This window comes from Crocodylus porosus, unplaced genomic scaffold, assembly GCF_001723895.1.
Source record: "Crocodylus porosus isolate Cpor-Errol unplaced genomic scaffold, CroPor_comp1, whole genome shotgun sequence".
Classification (NCBI taxonomy): domain Eukaryota; kingdom Metazoa; phylum Chordata; order Crocodylia; family Crocodylidae; genus Crocodylus; species Crocodylus porosus.
In genome coordinates this window covers 8,842,476-8,853,900 of record NW_017728927.1, presented here as the reverse complement: position 1 = coordinate 8,853,900, position 11,425 = coordinate 8,842,476, and positions in this window count along the sequence as shown.

Here is an 11,425-nt window from a genome sequence, read left to right as displayed (position 1 = left end):
AGGAATGATACTGTGGCAAGATGCATTAAAATTTCTAATTAAGGCCCCCATAAAGAGACATGGCCCCAAGCCATTTAAATATATTCCTGCATTTAAAGCTTAATAGGCGAGGTTTAATGGATAAAGTCAATTTAATTATTCACCCTAAAAAAGCTTGTACAAATATCAAATGCTTATTAGTATTCATGCAACCTGTATGATCTTGTAATGATGACAGATTAAAGGCTGTATCTAATTGCACTGGGGATAGATTCAGATTTGGGATTTTTTTTCCCCCTACCCTGACAAAGAGAATTTAAAATCAATACAATCAAAGCTTTCACCCTGAAACACAGAACAGCCTCAAAACCTCCACCCCCTTAACACCCATTTCCCTACAAAATAGTTTTCTAAGTATGGTTTGATCTTCATTCCTCACAAGCCTTCTACAATGGCTCCAGCCAAGCCAGGTAGGAAAGGATGATGACCTTCCTGTACTTACTGCTTTTATTGCAACCGAGCGCAACTGGGAGAGGTCGGGGATGATGATCTGATGGGATTGACGTGCATGAAAGGTAAAGCAGAAATTCGTCAAATTAAATCATAAACAGCAATGCTTTGCATTTACTTAGAGCTTCTCTTCAGAGAATCCAATGGGCTCAAACCTTGCGGTATCACTCAGCCCCATTTTACCACTAGGTAATTTCCCCGTCAGAGCAGAGCCGGGGAGTTGCTAGTTGTCGGGGGCATCGGACAGCACTTTTCCCCAGAGTCCAGATGGGGCCTTGCTTGGGGCAGGTCTAGGAGAAGCAGTCGCAGAGAGAGGTGCATGCAAAGGTAGGGTGGGAAGGAGGCAGAAACAAAGCTCTCCCTAGGTCATGGCATGCCAGAAGGTGCAGGCCCTTCACTGCATCAGAGGTTTGCACCCTTGGATGCGAGGGCAACTCTGCGTACTTGCACCTTTGTCCTCTTGTAGCCAAGTGCCCAGAGGCAAAACTGCCCCAGCTGGAGCCACATCCAGGAAGAACGTATGCACCGACTGCGGATGCTTCCTCAGTCTGATGAAGGGTATTTATACCCGAAAGCTTGCAAAGAAGAATTTTTCCAACTATTTTAGTTGATCTAATAAAAGGCATCAGATTTACAAAACGAACCTTGTCTAGCTGGAGCCTGCACTTCATTTGTTTGTTGAAGCGATTGAAAAAGCAGGGGCAAATCTGGTATATGGGGTTTTATATCCAGTAGGAGGAAAAAAACCCAACAACCTTTCTTTTCTAAAGAAAAGACACTACAAAGCAGCAGACCACAGCACTTAGGGCTTACTACAGGCAGAGACTGCACTAGTTTCAGTGAGGGTCGGGTATTAAGCTGAGTTAACAAGCAGGTAAATAATATGTAATATAGAATATACTGTGCCTTCAATGTTACAGGGATCCCTTGGCTGTGACCGGTGCATCAGTGAGGGAAGGTCTCAGGCTTTGTCTGCACTGAATCGCGCCTGGACAATCCCAAGCTGGCTTGTGGGGAGACTGCAGTAGCTGAGACTTCAGTACCCCAGGTCGGGTCCTGGCCAGCCTTGTGCAGCCCATGCTGAAGTCAAGACCCTGGTGGCATCAGCGCCCTTGGTAGGAGAGAAAAAGCTAGCTCGGGTACGACTAGATGCGCTGCAATGGAAATGCAGGAGCCTGGAAGAGCTGGAGGGGGGTGAGTTTGGGCACAGTGGGGCGCCTCGCACTTGGGAAGCACGGTTCGTTCGCTTTTGCTTTGCAAAACCACTCAGCTGTGAGCGTGCACCCAGAGGTCACAGGTCCTGAAAAGGAAAGGAAACCCAGCCTGTCCTTAGGAAGGACCTTGCTTGGACGATGAAGAACAGCTTCCTCAAGCGTTATCAAGCCATCTGCAGGCATTCACGGCCCTGTTGCTCTGATGGGGTGGCCAAGATAATCGGCCCCAAAGCTTTCTTTGCCCTGTGGAAGTCATCTGTTTTCCTCTAGCCACCAGTGATGAAGTATTCAATTAAACCACTCTCTTAATCACCTTTGACTGTAAATACTGGCATGGGATTTTCCATCCTGCTTCCTTGCCAGAAGAGTTTTCAGGGTGGACAAAGCGGGGTAGGTGGGACTCCAGGCATCAGAAACTCTGGTCCAGGTGAAGAATAGTTACAGCATCCAAAGCATGAAAGAAATCAGCAGAGATGAGTGAATAACTTGTACTGAATTGTGCCAGCTGATACATTTTGCCTTAGATGACAGATCCTCCGAACTCAGGATTGTCTTGGATTGATTCACCATTCAAAATGATCCCCCAGGCAATTTCCGTGAATCTTTCATGATCTGCCGCTCATTCATGAGAGCCTGGTGGAGCTCTGAACTTTAATTGGATGCGGTCACTTGGTCTATTGCCATCCTCCGATTAAACAGGCGTAACGCTGGTTTCTGATGGAGGTTTGCGCGGCGGTGAACGCCCACTTCCAATGGGCTTCTTGGGCAGAGGCTCCAGCCAGCAAACTGACTTGCTCGGATATTTTTGGCGGGTGAATGCAAGAGGACCCGAACAGGTGAGGCAAAAACATTTAACCAAGTGACCAGCTGTTAAGAACAATGCCTTTTCCCAACTCCGAAAGTTAGGAAAGCTAGCACTTTGAAGGCCAGGCTGCTGCCACAGGTCAGCACTTACCCAGTTGCACGGGAATCTACTTTGCAAAAAAATCTATTGTCAGGGCAGTGCATTTTTTTTTCCTCCATGGACAAATCTATTTTTATTTTATTTTGGGTGGGCAATAGCTTGTGGTTGCCATTGCTTGTTGCACGGCCTGTTCTTTCTTTTGGAGGTGCTCCATTTTGGGCCCAACGGGCCCTGCCTTGCATTGGATCAGGAGAGCCGCAGCCACGTGGGTTTGTCGCTCAGAGGATGAGCTTTGGCTCTGCTCATGGTGGAGAACAGGTTGTATTCTGGGAGCTGAGAGCTCTCAAGGTTGACTCTTTTAATGGAAAGAGGGAGCGTTGCTTCCAGCAAGAGTCCTCTACCTTGTAGGCTTCAACTCACTTCCTAATCCATGGAGGCAGACCCGCAGGGCAACTGCACGGGTCTATGGGCCAGAACAAAGTGGCTTTGGGCTACTGTCAGCCTGGCTAACCTGCTCTTTTAAGACTTAGCTCCAAAATGAAGTAAAGGAAGCTCCGGGGAGCTCCAGGACTGGACACCTACTTCAGCACGGAGGGGTTGGTTGAATGGTTTGCAGCGCTCTTGTTGAATGACCAGACTGAGAAGCATCTCTGATAGCTAGGCATTGCATAGCCTCAGGTGTTGTAAAACATCCTTTCTGACCTTGCAGCGGCTGACCCAGGGTGCTCCAGCACGGTCTGGCCAGCAACCTGCATTCAACAGGGTGGAGTGCAAGCTCTTCCAGCCATTGCAGTCGTGGCGAGTGCCTGAGAGGTGCTGAAATCAAGACTGCAGCTTCCCCGTTTTGTCTCAAGCTAGGACAAGACCAGGAGGATGTGCAAGCATCAGAGGTGCAGACGGCTTCCAACCCAGATATTAGCCAGAACCTGCATTTCTCGGTGATGGCATGGTTAATACTGCCAAACAATGCTGCTTTCGCTGCAGAGGAGACACCTCCTCCTCGAAGAGGCTTTAGCCATCGTCATGCAGGTTTGGGTTGTGTGCGTGTGTATGAAGGAGAATGTCAGCACACAGCGCTATGCTCTGAGTTGGCTGTTCAGGGATTTTTTTTACCCCAAATGCAGTTAAGAAATCCCTCCTCCATTTCCCATATGTCCCAGAGCAAACCAACCAGGGAAGCAGCTGGAAATGCTGGCAAACGTTGGTGCAGCTTCCTAAAATGGGGTCAATTAGCAGGTAATTAGCACCGTCTCATGCCTTTAGATCCCTTATATTTTAATGGAAGTGCAAGGAAACAATAAAAGCTGCCCCTAGGGACCATGCCTGAGCATCCTAAGTCAATGCAGGATCTCCTTGCTGTAACCCTTCACCTTTCTCCTGCATTTTGTTTCACGACTTGTCTCTTGTAAGCACTTTTAGCCAGGGTCTCTATTGGCACACCTGGCGTGTATCTGGGGTGTTGTAAAATATTTAATTGTAATAGCTGTGGCTCGACATATCTTTGATTACCTGCAGGAAAGCAGATCGGTGGGGTTTGCCATCCTTCAGACCGACAGCAGAGAGCTGCCACTGTTCAGAGCTGCTCTGCCCGGTGCTAGGATCCTGCTTCAATCTATTCAAGATGGTGCAAGCGTCATCAGCCCGGATGGCCACCAGCCTGCTGGTTCTCACAGGGGCGATGGAGTATCACTATTAGATCCGACCGCAGCATACAGGTCAAGCATGACTTTTCTGCTCCAGATGCAGATGCATGACAGCCTCGCAGAAGGTTTGGACCGGATGAAACAACTGACCTGCAGTTTGGGTGTGCAGTCAAAACTGTGATGTGGGGGAGCCGAGTCTCATGATCATGAACTTAGGATGGACAACTCATTACAGACGGTGTTAGCATTCGAGTAGCAGCACCCTTTGCATCCAGCCAGGTCACAAAAACTTCTCTTTCTCCCGTTTCTGTTCCAGCCAAAAAAACCCAACCAGTTCCGAGATGCGTGAGAAACCACTGGATACAAGCAAACAAGATCTGAGCAAAATGTTTGGGAAACTCAACAAAAATAAAATAAAATAAAATAAAATAAAAGAAAATATAATTATAAAACAAATCAGGATAAGAGTCAAGATCCATTATTAATGATTCATGCTGTAGAAGTTGCTCCAAGGTCTGATCCAGATGTGTCCTAGGGGCTGTACGGACGGAGTCAATGATAGCAACTTCTTCTGGACACCCAGGCACACGACGGACCAGACAAGCAGAAGGGCAACCTGAGGAGGTTGAAGCCATTACAAGCAGGATGTTTTAGGGTGGAGGAGCTGGGGTGACAGTCTGCAAGTTGAACACTAGCAGCAGACTAAGGCCGTGGCAGAGACGCGTTTAATTTAATAGCAAATTTCATGGAAAGTCAATTCTATTGGGCTGGACCCGATGATCTCACGAGGTCCCTTCCAGCCCTGATACCTATGAAATCTATGAAATATCACATAATTCATCATATAATCAATCTGAATTGGCATCTAAATTTAAACATGTTAAATTGAAATTGAAATTTGGCATCTAAATGTCAGTAGATTAGAAATATAAATGCATGTGCAACATGAATGGTAACTTAAATCATCATAATTTATTGTTATATGTAGCATTCTCCAAAAAGTTTAGAAATCCTAATTAACGCTAGCCTGAATAGAAACATTTTCACTTTGCCGACTGGCGCCTCCGCTTACTCTGCGTCACTAGCAGACCGTAACTTCCAGTCACGTGATCTCGTGCTGCAGTGACAATAATCACATCTTTGTATTGCGGTAAGCACTGGGACACTCTAGCACAGTCTATTATATGAATAATATTACGGGGAGGGTGGTTAGGTTGATTTTGCAGAAAATTGCGGCCAACGTACTATAACCTGGTGATTGTGGATAGCGCCATTTTGCACGGTTCCTATGAAAACTGTGAAACCGTGAATTAAGTAGACCCCCAATAACCGGCTGTTGCCAGTCAGCCACCTGACCCCTCTCTGCAGACGTGGGCAGGACTGGCATTGCTTTATCTATAACATAAACCCCAAGGGAATGGCTACGAGAGTGATATTTGTTTTAGGATAGCGACCCTACGAGACAGAGGATTACTGGGCAATGTCCTGGCCGGATCCTGCTCAATTCCAGTTCTCAGAGGATGCAGAGGCCAAAGGCCAAGACGAGGCGTACTTGTTCCCAGACTCACATCTGTGTCTTTCAAGATAGTTCAATCCCCCTGAGAAAGCATTCGGCAAGGAGCGGCGGTGGGGAAGGTCGTTTCCCACAGTCCTCGCTGAGAAGCGCCTGGCCGTGCCCAGGGCTGCAGCGTTCAGGACAGGGCTCTTTCCCTGGGAGAGCACCACAGGCTCTTGCTTCTTTGAGAGAGACACCAAAAAGGGATGAGGCTTTTCGACAGCAGAGTATTAACCATTTCCTGGGCAAGCACCCTGCAGAAAAATGCCCTTAAACATTCGGATTTTAGAGCATCAGCCTATTTTGGGGGGACACGGCAGAGCCGCCGAGGCACCTTTGAGTTTTCCCTTGAGGTGGGACGCAGCCCGGGTGCAGTGCTACCAGCATGGGACAGGGATCTCAGTGCTTGGCTTACCTGACCGCGGAGGAGAGGCCTCGTTCACACGCCGGGAAGACAAAGCCGTGCCCACTCAAGGCCCGAAGCAGCACGGCCACGGACTCAGCCGACCTAGATTTCTCGAGAGCCGGGGCAAGATGAAAAGGTGTCTCTGCAACACCTGCTTCAAATCTATAAGAATGGGAAAAAACCCCCAAACAACCCAAAACACACAGTGCAGGTGTTACTGTTGCCGTACAGAGGCATCTCTGTGAGATGCAGGGCTGCTATAGAAAAGCCCTTTGTTCCTTTTTTCCTCTTTAAAAACTTGTTGGCTATTTAATTTGGGAGTTTTGCTCCTGTCTTTATTCCTGACTCCCTGCCAGATCCAGGGCAGAAGAATTTCACCCTCCCTCCACCCTCAGTTTCCCTGTCTATTAATAATAATAATAATAATAATATTGAACTACTTGCTTGAAGCGTCTGTGTTGGGGGGGGTGTTGTGCACCGAGATGCTTAACTCAGTCCTATTAATGGTGCTGCAGGTGCTCGTGCGAAGTAGTGCTAAATAAAAGAGCAAACACAAAGTGGATGAGGTGCTAAGAGCCGGCCCAGTGGTAACTTTTTTTCCTGGGGTTCAATAGGCCATACTGGGATTTTCTAGCTTGGCTATGATTTCGCAGGTGAGGTGGCAGCAGTGGACCATAGGACCCTAGCAAAAGTTTCAGTGTGGGGTTAATTTGCCAAGAAGGCTGCCCCCCACCTGCCCTAACCAAATGCCCCATAAGCGATGCTGATGTCCCTGCTAGCATGCACCGCCCCCCATCTCTGGAAGCCCAAGATAGATTCAGGACCCAGGAATAAAACAGGCTGGAGAGAAAAAAAAGGCCGTGAAATCCCACTGCTTGTACTGAATACTCAGCACAGCGGTAAAAATCTCGGGCTTCCTTTGCGTCTGGAGGCGTCTGCAGCCAAAGAACTGTTGTTTCCCTTATGCTGGAGCTTATTCAGCCAGAAGCAGCATCTGTCTCTGCTCTCCCTCCTCCTGCCACCCCAGCAGGTGCGGTGCTCCTGCCGCTGAATTATTCATCGCCGCCTTGCTTCACGTCTCGTTAAAGGGAGCGCGGTGGACAGGGAGCTTCGCTTCCCCTCGTGAAACCAGCCTGACGCGAGGCCGTTCAGCTGAAGGCAGGTTTCAGCGGAGGGGTTCGGTAGGATGGAGCCGGCTTTAGCCATCCTCTCCCTCCTGGCCGAGTGGCGATCCTCTTGCATAGGTCAGGTCCAAGCCAAAGGCTGCCTGAGCCAGGGTTGAGGTCTGAAGGTGGAAGAAAGTTATCTGCAGGGGGGCTGGCTCCATAGAGCAGGCAGGTACGCAAAGGCACCGCTCCCTCCGGATACGATGACTTGCTCTGTACTCAGCCGGGGAACTCCTCCTGGACGTGACCTCCAAGGGTTTTGCATGGGGTGGGCGTCTTCCAGCCTGCAGATACTGGACAGTGCTGGGGAAGGGCCAAGATTTGCTCTTAACCACTCTTTCTTTTTCCTCTTTGAAATCGTCAAAGGCCTGCCGAGAGCCCTGGAGCTTGGAGCCGCTGGACGGTCTCCCTAAGCGGGGAGCGAGAGGCTCCGGCTGCAAGGTTGGAGCATCCTCTTTAGCATCACAGGAAAGTAGGGCTGGAAGGGACCTCACAAGGTCACCGCGTCCAGGTCCCTGCTCAAGGGAGGATCCTTCTCTGCCTTCCTTCATCCAGCCTTGCAGAAAACATGGGCTCATAGCACTGGAAGGCTAAGGGGTTGGGGGTGGGGAGAGGTACCAAACACAGGTCCTGGATGCAGCAGATAGGCCGCGTGATGCCACAGTTTGCTTTGAAGGGTCTTTAGGGGGCAAGGGTGGTAGACAGAAATGTCCTTATACAGAGCTGGATGGTCAGCTGGCGCCAGCAGGGACTTCATTCCTACCAAACTCTTCTGCTGTGTTGCGTAGCCACAGTCAAGCTCCCCGCTTTGGGATTTGGGTCCCATCAACCTACATGTGGGACCTTTTAATCTTCCCTATCTGTGAATAGGCTGCAGCGCTGGAGTGCTATTTATCCACAAAGAGACAAAAAGGGCAAGAAACCCATGTCATAAGCCTCCAAAAAAAGAAACATTTGGATGCTTACCTTGCTAGGATCCTTTGACCCTAGCTGATTGCCTGCCCCTGGGGCCGATGACCTTGCGAGGTCCCTTCCAGCCCAAATGTCTCTGAAATCTATGTTACGCCAGAGCCTCTGTCCTCAGAGGACAAGACTCCATTTTGGGATGAAAAGAAGGACACGGAGATTAACTCAAATCCTCCCCAAGCAGAGCAGAGAGATCTCGAGGTTCAACATAAATGCGGCTAATTGTTCTTTTGAAAAGATTTCTGCAAACTGCATAGGAAGCTGGCTCCAGACGGAGCCCAGGTTTCCCAGCGCATCGCTCAGCCGAAGAAATCTGATCCGTGAGAAATCTGTCCCGAAGTTAAACTGCTTCTGCCGGGCTTAGCTGTTCCAGTTAGGGAGTTACTCTGGGACGGCGTGGCGGTGTGATCCAAACTAAGGCAGCACATAATTCGGCTGGCCAAAAGAGAAAAAAAAAAAAAAATAGATTTGCTAAAAAATGGTTCCCCTAGCTCCTGTTTTATAAAGAATTTGAGCTGCCAATACAGTTCTGGCTGCAGTAGGAATACATGCACTTTCACGTGAAGGCCAAAGGGATCATCTGGGGTTAGCTCCCGTGGTGCAAAGGTCAGAGAATTACACCCGGGGGTGCATGGATCAACCTCTGGCTGACTTTGAGACCTGCCTCTTGATTGGGAGACCCTGCCGTCGCCCTAAGTTGTTCCCCTGGCTAATCATCCTCCATGTTCAAGTCGTGGACCCATTCCCACCCCTACTGATTTAGCTTCCACTGCCATCCACTTGAATTTAGGTATCGCGTTTGATTAGAGAACCTGCATGACCAAAAACTCCAGGAGCAGCTGCATAAGTCTCGAAGACCAGGTTTCGTTTCCAAAGCTAATTGAATCAGATGGTTTATATCCGAGTTCAGGCTTCCCACTGCAGTGCCAACCGGTCTAATAACGATCGTAAGGACGTGGTCCCCTAATTCTTCCATCGCTGTCCTTGCTGGACTAGTAACAGGCCCACTGCTGCGAATGATACGACCAGGTAATGCATTCAAAACATTTAATTCTCGGTTTTTCTTCTGAGAAACCAAACTATACCCAGCGAGTGGCTGGAGCACACAGAGCTGATTGCTCACAAGATCTTGGCTTGAACACAATACTCCAGAGCACCATCCAGAAGGCAAACCAGCAGAAAGGAAAAGCAGTTTTCAGAAACCCTGTTTGCTTTAATCTCCTATGGCAAAATGGCTAGGTTTAATACCCACTTATTTGGGTTTTTTTAGAAGGCCTAATAGATAGCATTTTTCTTTCTGGGCCCAGACCACATAAACCTTTCTTAAAGGACAAAGTAGGAAGCCTGACTACGCCTGAACACACACCTCTGCTTTAGGGTCACCCAGAATCAAGACCATCACTTACCTCCACGACGATCTCCAACAGACACCCAGTACAGCCCTCCACAGCTGCGTCGGCACGCCCCGCCACTTCATCTTCTGCCTCCTCCAGCGACGTTCTAGCTAACAACCACGGGGAAAATATTGGGGGAAGGAGGTGGAGAAGGGAAGGTTTGGACTTCTTTTTTCTTTGCTTCTTGATTCCACCCCGGGCCGGGGACCCTTCCCCACCTTCCTAAAACTTCTCAAGATGTTGAAAGTGCGCCTATTCTGCAGCGGGACCAAAGCAGGACTTCTCATGGGGAAGAAATCCCCCACCCCAGAGAGGTTTTGCACTCAAGAGCAGAGCTTGTCTGACCTGGTGGCCATGGTCCTCATCTGTGCTGGGGAAAGACCTAGGTTCACGCCTCTATTATATGTTATTCAGACTAGGGATTTGATCAGGCTATGCTGAGTTAGAGTCTTGTTCTCTCTGGGGTCTCCGAAAGTCCGCAGTGGACCCAGCGACGCCTTACGTGACAAACCTTTCGCTGAAATTCATGTCTCTCCGTGAAAAACGTGGGTTTCGATGCACGACTGCAAGGCTGCACCTACTCCCGGCGAGGAACTTTGTCCGACACCTCCCGACCCGCCAGTGTTGCGTTTGCTCCCGATGAGCAGCGTGGATCTCAAACCAGCTCATCCCCGTGCGGCTCCCGGCGCACTCGCCTCCTTTCTTCTTGCAGTCAAAACATGTTCACGAGCGTTTGGTCGGCGCGGTTGGGGTGACACACGGGGTTGTTACGACACGAGCAACTGCCTGTCAGCTCGGTGCTTACAGATTCCTGCACCCGCTTCGACACTCGTGCCGTTTATTAGCTGCAGGCGAGATGCATTTGCCAAGCTGACGAAGCGACATTTTAAATAAGCTAAGCTCCTCAGGTAACCTAAGGGTTGATGGAGCATGGCTTGAGCACGCCAGTCGGAGACGGGATGCTGCCACCGACGCAGAACGAGCGTGGCCACGTCCTCCCAGGTGTCCGCGCACACGCGGGGCCTGCCACCTCATCCGCTCGGGGTCTGATGTGTCGCCGTGTGGGAGAGCCACCGCTCCTCTCGGAGGTGATCAGACTTGCATGGGCATCCTTGGCCAAATCAAGCCTTGGGGGCCTTTGGACTCACCTCAGTCGAGTCACCTCAAGCGACTTGAAAAACCCCCAGGACTTGCTGTCTCTCGTGTCTCAGTTTCCCCCACTATAACAATGCCCTATTTCCCCATCTAGACGCCGTTGCAATGAAATACTAAAGCGTTCTCTATTGCAGGGGAAGACGAAGACCACGATGATAATCATCTCAGACAGCTGGAAAAAGAATCAAGGTGGTGAATTTTGTCAGCCTGGATGGGATGCCTCATTCTCGTAAGCACGAAGCAGAGACTTCTAGTTGCCAGGCTGTACAGCACCCGACCTGGCAGAGCGCTGGTCTGAGATTAGGCACAAAAAATTACCCCTAAAGATGCATCGTTCTTAGTAAGCAATCCCCCGCCATCGGTAAATCCTGGCCTGGCTCAAGGCATTCAGACCAGTGCAGAAGCTGCACAAGGGGCAGCATCCACATGCCCCATCCAAGGAGCGTGTTTGCCACGTGCTGATGCAAAGGCCATCAGAGGAAAGTGTCCAAACCCCTTCTGAACCAGCTCATGAAGCAGAAACCACAGCCCGT